The sequence below is a fragment of the Varroa jacobsoni genome, unplaced genomic scaffold, assembly GCF_002532875.2.
Source record: "Varroa jacobsoni isolate VJ856 unplaced genomic scaffold, vjacob_1.0 contig05063, whole genome shotgun sequence".
Taxonomy (NCBI): Eukaryota; Metazoa; Arthropoda; class Arachnida; order Mesostigmata; family Varroidae; genus Varroa; species Varroa jacobsoni.
The window spans coordinates 1-12983 of record NW_019215428.1 but is presented as its reverse complement, the minus strand read 5'-3'; the positions used below and the strand labels follow the sequence as shown (position 1 = coordinate 12983).

The 12983-nt window shown below is 41.7% G+C and overlaps 1 long non-coding RNA gene across 1 annotated transcript; it reads left to right on the top strand.

The window, feature by feature from the left end:
- The first annotated feature begins 6 nt into the window (after positions 1-6).
- Positions 7-8409, top strand: LOC147751766 (uncharacterized). Its single transcript, XR_015315958.1, has 2 exons — positions 7-3859; positions 5140-8409. It is a non-coding gene; the product is annotated as an uncharacterized LOC147751766 (long non-coding RNA).
- Positions 8410-12983: the final 4574 nt, after the last annotated feature.

The following is a 12983-nucleotide window of genomic DNA, read 5'->3' as shown; positions in this document are numbered from 1 at the left end:
CACTATAAACCTTGATGTTTTGAGTTTTATCTTTACCGAGAATTACCGAGCGACACCTCCGGTACCGCCTTTGGCATTTCGTCAGACGGTTGGCTCCCAGCACGAAACGAAGTTTGTCAGTGTTCGAGCCTGAACCTAGGCAACAACGCGTCCCTAAAGTCAGCAGGCAAATACATTACCCATTTAGCAGCCATATCAGAATAGCAGTATGTTTCCCACAAGGAACCTAATCGCCCATATCAAATGGTTTCGCCTGCGCTATCACAGTACACCCAGCCATCTGACTGAAGTAACCCCGGATAAGGATATCTATTATTTCTGACTGTCAATCCATTTCAATGCGTTCCGAAAGCGGCTGTTCATATGCGTACGTTGCGGTATCTAGGCAATGAAAGATTTTTTGGCCACGAACAGATACAGTTGTATCCGTTTATGTTTCGATTAACGGGAAAGACGGCAACGTAGCTTAAATTCGTTTGTGCAGGCAGAAACGTTAGAGACAAAAGACGCGCAACGAAAGGCTGCCAAGCGGCTGTCTAACAAAATGAACGTGGGTGTTTAATATTAACCTCAACCATATGCTAATATAAAACACCAGAGCCACAATAAAAATAATAACGTTATTATAAAGAAATGACACAATGAACCAATTGTTATAGTAATGAGATGTGTCTACGGACTGTTTCCAGGGGGGTACCAAAGGCGTTGTCTCGGAAACAAGCGGCTGATGTGGTAACAGATAATCTATAGCAAAGCAGATGAATTCCTTTGGCGGTTAAGGGTACCTTAAGGACTTCGTAGCAGTTTCAGCTGGGAACTGTTTCGGTCTCTCGACGATACTAAGTTATCCTAATTATAAAAATAACAACAACAACAACAACAACAACACTACCGCAGACCTCTTCTACAAAAACGAGATACTTTATTTGTACACTCCCATATAAAAGGGCTTTTTATCCTAATATATTTGCTTAGTTGAATGCAATCGCCCGAAATAGCTTTGTCCTCTGTTCAACGTGCTATAATTTTCTGATTGCAGGGCGTAATTGTGGAAAATAATAAGTGGACCAAAATGAATTTTTTAAAATACTGCTATCAATTGTATGCAGTTGTAAAAGATAGCATTGAAGAAGGGTTTCACGCAGATCCATTTATGCGACATATAACTGATCGGACAACGTTCCAGAGGACCAACGACATCAATGGGCTTCACCAGCCAAAAAAGTATATAGAGAAGGTATAGTGAAATATGCCAAAAATCTGAAATTAAATCACGGGCTTGGTATTAGCAAATGAAGCAGTTATTTTAAGACGTTGCAAATAGAAAATTAGTATTCAGACGCTACTTAAAGAAATGTAATCTCAAGGAAGATTGATCGGACACTGAAATTGGGTGGTGCTATTAAATTATATCATTGCATTTACTGGACAACTATAAATCTACAGGCTACACAGATACATTATGTAAATTCACCAGAAGTCACAATATGATGTGGCGTTTTAAATAAGGGATTAGTTCGATCGTGGCCGGTGCCAGTTACTTGAACTTGCTGTAAAAATCTGTCTTACGGATTCAGCAAGACGACCTTGGCGAAAATAGTACATTTCATTCCTAAAAGAACGAAGCGTTTGTACATCGCCATTGAAGAGCAGATCTTGATGAGGGTCTTCCAGATACATGAGTTGAACGAAAAAATCCCATTGTATACGTTAGCCGTTTCCCAGACCCGACGCTGATAAATTTTTTCTTGCGAAGATACTTCAAAGACAAACTCGACGCCACAAGACCCACAGCGCACGAATATTTAAAGGTTGCAGTTAAGCAAGAAAGTCACATAGGTGTTGAACTTTGTGAACCAATAGCCCGCGGTATCTTGACCGAAACGGTAACTTTTAGTATCTGTTGTAAGTGGAATTTCGTGTAAACCTTTTTACTGTTTAAACTAGTTGCAAAAACTGACATCGTAATCGTTCAAGCTGTGTCTATATCATTTTGAAGTATGGAGTCTTTGTTTTAATTTCGTAACATACATGTATTTCTGGTTTGCGGATTGTTTAGTCGTTTTTTTCAAATGGCCTGGCTGCAATAAAGAGAGCCTTTAAAGTGCATTTGCTATTCCCAGAATTTCAACTGCGTGAACGTCATCCTAAAAATGTTTCTACTAATTTTTTCTGGCCTCCAATATGCTGACCAAAACACCACCTGCCCCTACTCGTACCAGCAACCCAAATGCTGTTTCTGTTATTAAAGCCTTCCCAAAAACTGATCTCTAGAACATTGTACACTTAAGCCCATCGCAGTTGTTATACTGACTCAAACAGTTGCCGTAAAAAATGGGCCAACCTAAACTTGCCTACTAGCGAATTAGTGACCTGTTCTCTTATTAACTAACAACAGTCGTAGCTGGCATTGACCTTGTAATAGATTCTCTGGCTGGGTCGACACGAAACTCAGATGGCTACTGTTTATCCGCGATGCCAGCTGTCAACAGAACTAAAGATAGCAGTAGTATTAACGCAGGCGACGGAAAATCGAAAACATTAGCAAAAATCGATAATATTTTCACAGTCAAACTTATGTGCTATAGCTCGCTATTGCTACGACCTTTTTGCCGTTACCTCAGCTGGCATTGCCGCCATTTTGAGCGCCGCTGTTGCCCGACACGATTTCGCGTTGGGCGATGACAGAATATTAAAAACGTTATATCTAAGCTTCTATTACCATCATGATTATCTTCCTTACTATAGTTGCTATTAATATTATTATGGTTCTCGTTGACTTCTTGATGTTATGCTGTTGTTATTGGTGCAAGTAGCTCCGCGTCTTGACAACAGAGACTGCCAGTTTTAGCGGAGCCGCTTAGCGAACCACAGGCCTATATCCGCCGCACGATGGACAGCGGTAAAGTAAAAATTAGCTTACTATCCGTCACTAGCGCGTTAAATCGCTATATGAATATGTATTGCCGTGGTGTTGTACTGCAATTGTCATAGATCGCCGCTGCAGTAGCCAGCGCATGTTGACGTCTAAGAATCGTCCATGAACGCACCGCACTTTTTGGATCGTCCAGCTTTTCGTCTATCAACCAACAGCCGCGCGGTAAAAGGCCGCCTGCAGCTCATTCACGTGCGACAAGGCGCTGTGAGGGCCGTGGTTTCGACGTCGCTGCTGATGCTACGTGCGAGACTCTCACAGCGTTTTTTTTCATTCATTCTTTCTCGTGCTGCTGCGTGCCCCCATTCGACCATCCGTAGGCAGAAGAACATCGTAATGCTTGCTGGCGTCTTAAGTAAGCGATGTAAGCACTGACGTGTGTACATCTTCATTGGCGAGCTTAACGGATTGGGTCTCAGTTGCTTACGTAACGGCCGAGGCGGGTCAGAACGTCAACCTCGGCGATGGTGATGATGATCGTGGTGACAATGATGCCGAATGGCTCCGTTGTTGTTAAAAAATAGTGGCAGTCGCTGGTGGAATGGTACATATGTCGAGCAAGAGCTTATCGCCTCATTTAGAAATAAGCGTGACGTTGTCATACGCCGTGTGTAAAAATATACAGGGGTCTTCAAAGGGAGTCTATGAACGATGTTTGTATTGTTCGTATTCGCTAGCATACGTAGCACTGCTCATCTGTGCGCTTGTAATAAGGTACATGGCTAGCCCTGATCCTAAACAGCTTTTTTTTGTGAACACTTAACCTTAAAGGAAGTCAAGAAGTTTTAAGTTTTTACAAATAGTCTAAAAATAGTCGAGATTTCAGCGGGGGCCTTTGCTTGTACAAAGTAGAAAGGTCGGCACAACACGAAATGGGCCTGAATTGAAACCTGCGCAGAATACTATGGAGGAACGAGACGATTAGTAAGTACGATGGCTAGCATATTCATCCTAAATTTTTGTTGAAACAAAGCTTGTCGGTGGGAAGTCATATGTTAAGCTAAGGTGTTTAATAAAACACACGCACACCCCGCAGACATAGGAAAAGACCACTGATAACGTCAGCTTTTCCTGTCAAACAGAGAACCGTTTGTCATATCGCTCTATACATATATATATATATATATATATTTTATCTAAACGGCTATGAGAAACTGTTTCAGATATTCATGACTATGATCAAGTTGCGTACACAGGTCCTAATTACGGTTCTCGATACCAGTGTACCGTCACAAACATTTTACACATTTTGGAAGAAGATTGATCACGAAGCTATAAACTAGCAATGACTTGCCCAGTGCTGAGTCAACACTCGATATTAAAATGAAGCTAGACACCACTATAAAAGCATACGTAATCTGTTTATGGCGTGAATTTATCCATCAATCAATTAGACGGCTAAAATGGCGATGGCGTAATTATTACTGTATACGTTACGTGGAGAAAGCAGCCGAAATTAGCCATTAATCAATTTTCCAATAGAATCCAAAGCATTCATTGATCTTGCGAATTGATGAATTTGTGTCACCACAATCAGCAACAAGGGCTGGCATTGTTGCTACCCAACCGGCGATAAACTTATAGCTATTAGTAGTATATTGGTAATGTTTATTAAGGGAAATCTAGCGTTGGACAAATACAGGATATCTGTTTAAATATATTTACTGTATAGATAAACATCATTAGCGCGTGGGAGAATCGAAGCGATCGGACCGACATTAAATTTTCGTTATCTATAGTGGTCGAACTGTGACTTACGCTGGCGTTTGCTCATTGAGAATAGCAAATGCCTCTTCCTGATGGATGAATTTTTTACACTTATCCGCTTATGCTTCTTACACGGTCAGTGACGCGACAAAGTCTACTTTTCGCAGTCACTGAAAAGCCACAGCTGTAGGTTGGTTAGTGAATAAAAAAAAAATAAAAAAAAAACAGAAATTATTGTGCTTATATCCTACATATATACGGCAACACTGGCTTAGCTGTGATTTTTTTAAGTATCCACCTGCGTTAAAATATTCTGGTGCCGGAGACAAAAAAGCCGCCGACGATTTTGCTGCGTTGAATTGGTACGGCTTTGGTAGCCGCAAAATGTCAACGGGCTTAGATGAACAATGGAACGGCCTTCACATTTAGGTGTAGGAAGTATGTGAAATCGCACATTGACAGCGCCAAACATTAACATATGTGTCGATTTTGTCCAGGGGCCAGTTTGCGGTAGAATGTAACGGACGAGCTTGCCAATAGCACATACTCTTACGATGTAAAGGGAGATCAAGCGACAGTCGCTCAGCCGCTCAAGTCCGCTTCTAGACAACATCTGCATTTGAGATTGATAGTTACGGTAGTGGAACAGCGTTATGAACGGTAGATCAACGTCTCGTTCGAGAACAACAAGACGAGACATGACGCGTCAATAGTCCTAATTACCCGATGTGTCTTTCCCCTGCATGAAAATACTATTAGTGGCCCTTCGTCGACTACCTTCCTCATTAATATGGAAGGTCTACGCTTCGTGAGCTTTTTCATCATAATAGATGATGCCGCATTTTATATTGCTATCCCGTATTTGTCTTTTTCTCGCTCAGTCATCAGTACTGGGCCAAATAACAGAATTTTATCGGCTACTTATCAGTGCCTGTCATCTTGGTGCTTGTTACATTAACTGCTAACCACTATAGTTTCCCAAAGACTGCAAGTGTACCGTTCTCTTCGTGCTTGATATATACTCGGAATATCGACAAAGAAAGATTCATATCTACATATGGTAGACTATAAGTAAGCCCACTTGCCTGCAGTAAATTATTACCGAATACTGAATTATCATCATTGTTATCTGATTTGCATTGCCATATGTTATCTAGTTATCAGTAACTGCACGTTATCTAGCCATTTGTAAACAGAATAATATTCTCTGTAAACAAACTAAAAATAATCAAATCTATCTCGTTTTTCGTCGATAGTCTGCCAATATGTATACATGTACATGTAGAGTGGTAAGCTGACGGGCACGAACGAACTTCTTACTGGTAGGACAAAGAAATCAGTTCCTTCTACGACACACACAGTTCGGCATAGTGTAAGACGGAATCTTAGCAAGGTTCAGCTATTATGCAATGTCTTCGTGCGGGACAAACCCCCCGCTAAGATTAAATCTTCCTTTTATGCCCTCACGATGGCCCTAACACATCAGCTTTCCTGCGGTTTCAGAAAAATATGAGGAAGATTTGTTATCGTTTTTGCTCTTGAGCAATACGGAGGTTGTTGTGATTAGAAGACTGTCATAGCGTGAGGTTATGATGTAGACTTTTGTGATAATTCATTGTAGAATGAAACGTTAGAAGACTTCTAAAATCGAAATGATGACAACGCCAAAATGTCAAGGTAATGCGAGCTCACGCCATCGCCATTTTAGTTGTGCCCAGTGTATACAAGTATGGGCTTTTTTGGGCTCCCCGATGATCCCCTAAGGTAACAAACACTTCGGCTTCTTTGCTTATTACCCAGAATTTAGTTCTCTTTATTTTAGTCATGAGCAAGCGAGATAAAGCTTCGTCTATTGACAGTATGTGATAGCGGCGGCATAGCAAATATATTTCTGCCAACCCACACCTGGTCTCTTGCTATCACATACACTTCTTGAATTTTACAATGGTCAATTAACCAGGTTGGATTGCTTATGATCAGTGGATGCAAAGATGCACTATGTCGTAGCAAAAATAAATGATCACCCTCTAATAAACAACCGGTTTCGTCAGCCATTTCAACACTTTTTTCCAGGTCCGCGAGTCACTCTTGACATTACTGTGAACCCGCATGCGTCATTTCGATTTTTTCCCACTCGGTACTCGGCAAAAGCAGGCCAAAAGCCGCAAAAAAAAGTTGTGACACATAGATACGTAAAAATTGACGTCTGCACAATATGATTTCCGACAAACATCGGAACTGCTCTATTTTTCATTGATCCTCGTCTACACATGATGTATTTAAAAAACATCTGAACGAATGTCAGATTTTTTTGGTGATTTAAGTGGTTAATTAAAGATTTAAGACAAAAGACTTCTTCGAACTTAGTATACAATATCTAACAGAAAGGCACTCATCTCTCGAAGGCATTCTCCTATGCCTTCATAGAACATAGTTGTAGTGCCTGAAGTACTGGTGGACATTGAACAACAACAATAACGATGAAAGGAAACCTAACTTTTTTTTAAGTTTCGCTTACAAGTTCAACGCTCAATTGTTCCATTAGAGAGATAATGATCATAATAATAGCAAATGTTTTACTTAATATAAATTTGAGTGTACGGTTTCGTGGCAGAAGAGATCTGCAACCGAAAAGAATAGCTGGCAATGTCTGAGAAAGCAGAGTAAGAGGTCTCATTCTGGCGTAAATCGTGAGCTGAGCTACATTATCTATGGGCAATATATCCAGCTGCTGAGGAACGATGTGTTGCACTGGTAACGAGACTAACAGCAGAGGTCGAGGTAATGTGCGTGGGTGTTTTTACCTTGGCCACTCATGGCACGCTAGGTAGAATTGATCGGCGTTCGACTGTTGTGTCCAGAACGCAACGTGCAACAAAGTCTAATAGGAACGTTCTTTCTCGAAAAATACGCGAAGATGGAAGAAAGGACGGAATAACCTCTTCTGATTGAAACTAGCGGCTGACGTGCATAATTAGTGGTGCACTCAACGGCGTGTAAGTTGTTGCATTTGGCTTGCGGCATTGATACCTAAATCAATGTTTGCTTAGATGTTGAGATAGAAACAACAATAGAGCATTCAAGAGTAGCTTTTTAAAGCCGAGATCCCAGGAATAGTCGTTGAACGTTACGAGGTCTAATAGAACTGGCCAATGCAGTATTGTGACTAGCAAACGGAGCTGAAATCTGGCTAACCTCTTGGTTGTGTATTTGCTCAAGGCAGTCCATTGTTTCATGTTACTTGTAAAGAAGAGAAAACAAAAAAAAAGCTTTATGACGAATAGTATGTCGTAGTATTGTTCATATATTTTCAATTTAGAAGCTACTGCAAAGGCTAGGAACAGCACAAGATAAAATTACGACTTAATAAAGAGCACTAACTCAAAAAGGTATTACATAATATTAACTGCAATGGCTTTATTAAAGCTCCGTGGATCGTTTTACGTCATTGTGTGCGATCCTTGACGTCAAGTTTTAACCTATTCTTTCAGACTAGAAGATTCCTGTTTTCAAACTAGAACCCCTTTTGTTTTGGATTAACATACGGTATTATTGGAAACTAGAAGTCATATTCATTTCTCAAGGTTTTTTGGTTCAACTTTTTTTGGCCTACCTTCAGCCTCACACTTTTCCTTCATTCACTGTTGAAAACTATGTACACTTATGTACACCATAACTTCTAATAATATCACAAATAATCTTAGTAGCAATCGATCTTTTTTAGGCTACCCAAACCCAACGCCTTAATAAACGTCCTGCGTTCTTAACACTACCGCCTACTCGTCATTTCGCTTCTCTATTGGCACGAGTCAGTAGAGCACAAACGTATTGTTAGGATCATTTGTCTATTTGAGTTTCTTTGTGTTCTTTTTAAAGGTCACTACATTATTATGATCGTGCAAAGATAGTTGTTTGGGAATCGGTCAAGAGCGAGTGATTGGGTTCGCAAGCGGTGAATCGACCCACATTTTGTTACAGCGTCCAGTCGTTGAATCAAACCCAGCTGCCAAAGTATTTGCAGGGACAAGAGAGTCGCCGTGATGCAAAAAGACTTGGATCGTTGATAGATCGTCCCTGTATTGCATCCAACACAAATGTATCCAATGACTAAATAGGAAAAATCCTGCCCATTAGTGATAATATGGGATGCTGGTTGTTCAACGAAAAGTATAACATCTACTAAAATTATTCTCACGTTTGTACAATTGGAAAAGTATAAAGAAATGAATCAGTAGATTTATCGATTCCTACAAAGATATCGTCGTATGTACATGACTAGCTAGGCGCGTTCGGACACGCACAGGATGTAGACGGTATGGCGCCATCGTAAATAATAGGGTCTGCTTGACAAAAGGACACGTTATTTCGCTAGCGGGTCTCTGCATTTAGCCATTGAGCCATATATAGAAACATACAAAGCCAGTGGTAGAATGATTTGATTGATCTGGCTGGACATTATTTTCATTGGCAGATACTGAAACAATCGTTATCTGTTTACTTATAATGTATTTGTGCCGTACATTTATCTTCCCCTGCAACAGAGAAAAAAAACTAGCATACTCACATTATACTATGAAGTTGACAGAACATTGATTGTCACATAGAATTTGAATAAGTTGCTGCTTTGGGAATTGTATGCGTAACATTGTCGGAACCGTTGTAAACATCGTCACTATCGTGGGGACAGATCGTGAGATACAGTACTGCGTGACATAACCCCTTACGCCGTAAAATTCCCAGTGCAACATACTTTCATATCAAGAAATACCGCTTCAAATAGTACACTAAAACCTATAATATCAATCGTTTATTCTATTTTTGTGCCGATCCATGGCCAGTTTTAATCAACTATAGGGCCAGCCATCTGGTAGAAAGCAACTTTGATGCCAAAAATTTAACATGTCCATGTAAACCTTTCTTTGTTAAAAACTTTATATATTTCACAATTTATTTAAATGCAACATCAGCAATGTGGGCACTTTTTCGCTTACGTGTAGCCTAATCTCTAAAATAGCGGCAAAAGTTTACGCACTGACCGTAGGTTATGGTAATATCTTTCGAGCGCTTTTATCAGAGAGGCCTGAAATCAACCACCGAACGTAGTAGTGACCCTTTCATAACACGATTACATTATCAGTTATGTGCAGGTGAGGACCATTCTACTGAAATTACATGTTTTATGCTGCACTTTTTTTTAACGCTGTGAGGTACAAGAGAACCTGAGATCATCGCCTAATAACGGACAAAGTCTGCCGTTTCGTGAAAAAAAAGCGACCGATAATGACTACGGCCCATATGCTAATCAGACAGTGTTTTTTAGGATGTATCTCCAACTCATCGATAGCCCAACAATTCTCGGCCTACGTCAATGCACCGACGTCAAGTTCTATGAAGATAATAAATATGCAAAAAATCTACATAGATTTTTCTTTATAAAACTATATGTAAATTAAGTTGGTTCTCGTCAGCGTCACTTTCAAACTGCTCCCGACCAGATGGTCATGCCAGTATCATCCTTAAGCAGCAGTGACGCGCTATTGCAGACGCTGTTCCGTTAGACGACGCTGTTGAGACCCGAAGGCGCTAGTTAGAGCGATAGGATGTAGAAGTCACGACAATCACATACTAGCAGACACTTCGGATACTCTAACATGTACGCAGACTGACATAGACACTGAGAATAGCTCAGCTCAGGCGCACGCTCATAGATCACACATATCGTCTATGGATCACTATGAAGAGATCGCCATCCGCGATGAGAAGCGGAAGTGGGGGAGAAGTTTCTTGAAAAGGTCTGCTCAGATGAACGTTCTGTGTCTGTATTGGTTTGTCGGCATATGTGTGTTTATCTTGATAAACATTGTCAAACGACTGAGAACTACTTGATACTATACAGATCCTGGGGCGAACCAGAAGAGACGCACCACCAAATACATAAAAGTATGCGACGAAATCGACTGACTGATGACTGATACGGCAGTAATTCGCTGACCAACAGCTGATGCAACGGCAGCATTAAACGCCGATAGCTCAGCCAAACAAAACAAGAACGACAGCAAGAAGTAGTCAATGAAAGGAATGAACGCGCTCAAACGAATATGGATGCCATTCTGCCATTACGACGGTACCCCCGATGACACAGCATTTCTTACAACAGCAGCGGCAACTGTAATAGTTGAATTAGTCGCTGCCGTCAACGCCGCTGGTGTCGTTGCGTCCGCGTCCTCCCGTTTAAGCTGACCTTGCCAAAGGCGCCGATGCGGAGGTGGCATTCCAGAGAAATAACCGCGGTTATCGCTTGAAGAACGATTAACACCGTCGGCAGCGGTCGCCAAAGATCGAGTTGGAACCGAGCCATGTATCCAAACTTCCCACAAGATCGAGAAGGTTCTCCTAGACGAACGAACGCAGCTCCCCTTTGCCATTGGCCATCAAATTCCCGCCTAGGATCGCGGACCCAACGTATTGGGCGTGATCGCGTGACGAGTGTGCCAGCGCAACAAAGGCGGCCTCCTCCAACTGCAGGCGATAATAACAGCAACGAGACAACAATAGCCGCTGCAGATAAAAACAATGACGACAACATCTACAAAGGGCGAGAGAGGATATAAACAGAGATAAATAATAACATCGATTGGCTGGCACTGTTGACTGCACATTTTATCGCTGTTGATGCCGTCCGATTCGGGTGCATACGGCCGGTTCGTCCGTTCGACCGGTGACGAGTCAGTGTGCCATTATCATCATCACGGCGAAGACAGGCGGGACAAAAACAGAATAGGTGTCTACTCGATGGTACGGTCTATGTACCCACACAGACACATATGCATATATATATATGGATCTGTGCGATGGCCCACGCACGTGGCCGATCTAGTTCGTTTTCCCCAAGTGATGGAATGGTAGGTCTTTGGCCTAATTAAGTAGACGCACGCGTCCTGTAGACGACAGCAGTGCTGCAGCTATCTTCAGTACAGCGGCTAATCTTATCCCTGCGACAGAATGACTCAGGAGAGCCCGAAATATTGAATATATGTACATGCAATAAGAAGAAAATGCGTATAGGATATGAAGAATACTGATAATGTCTAATCTATTGACCACAGTCTAAATGATGTAATAAATTACTGCTTCGACTTTTCCTTCTGTACATCGGAAATTTCATGCGATTTTTTAATTTTATCTATGTTATACCTGTTTTTGACTATGGATTGACTGTGATTTATCACAAATTTCGACCCCGTAACCAGCAGTCGACATACTAAATCGGGACTGCGGCAGGAAAATTATGAGCGACTCCATACTAAGCGACTGATACAGTACGAATATGGAATAACAGCATTTGTGCGGGGCGTGCAAACGTAATCACAGGCTTGATCGTCGCCATTTTCTATTCGCTCGGAGCCTCATACGACGTGAGCCGTCTTGGGCGCATTTAATCAAAATGGACGAAATGCTCAGATAACAAATCCTCGAAACGACATGGCATCTGTCACAGCCGCTTTAGTGTATTTTTCACTAACAGGTTTTTTTGACCAACACGATAATCATTTCTCGAGGAGACGGCTGGCCAAAGGTGGCGGAAGCTGGTGGCCAGCAATCAACTGTCCTTACAACTGGTGGACGCCTTAAGGGCTCTTAGCCTGGCCATTGCTTATATTCGGCCATACAATGCATGATGACTGAATGGAATCCGATTGGTCATTATCGAAAACCTTCGACACCGCTATCACCATCGCAGGCCACGTTGGCCAGCACTATAGGCCATTGCGACTGGCCGAACGACCTCAGCTCGCTTCGACTCGTTCGGTAATAAATATGGACGATTTGTGACTCTTGAACTTCGACTGCTTGTCCATTAGTGCCTGGATCGCAGTCCTTGAAAAATTTGAATTTGAACAAAGTTCTACGCGCCACCACCATTCCGCTGAATTTGCAACTACAAGCGTCACTGCTAGCATCACAGACGCAATAGCCGCTGCTGGTGGCCAAGGTCACATTGGTTAGTTACCGTTCAGCATCGACCGCATCATAACGTCCCGTCAGTTTCGTGTCTTGTTTAATAACGTCTTATCTTTTAGCTATGTTTCGATCAGTCGATACATTCGTTTTTCGATCATATTGACTCAATTTGAAATCCTGCGCTTATTTTACGCGCGTAGTAGGAGTTGTTGACGTGTTATTGGCGCTGCTACAATAGTGGTGCGGTTCGTGGTAATCATAACGGAACGTCAAGTTGACGATATAATTTTTTGTAAAGTGCAGGGTGTTTACGAAAGTGATGTTTCAACGTTATATGTACATATGCGGGATTTTTTAAATAGAAGCTCGAGAGTTATTC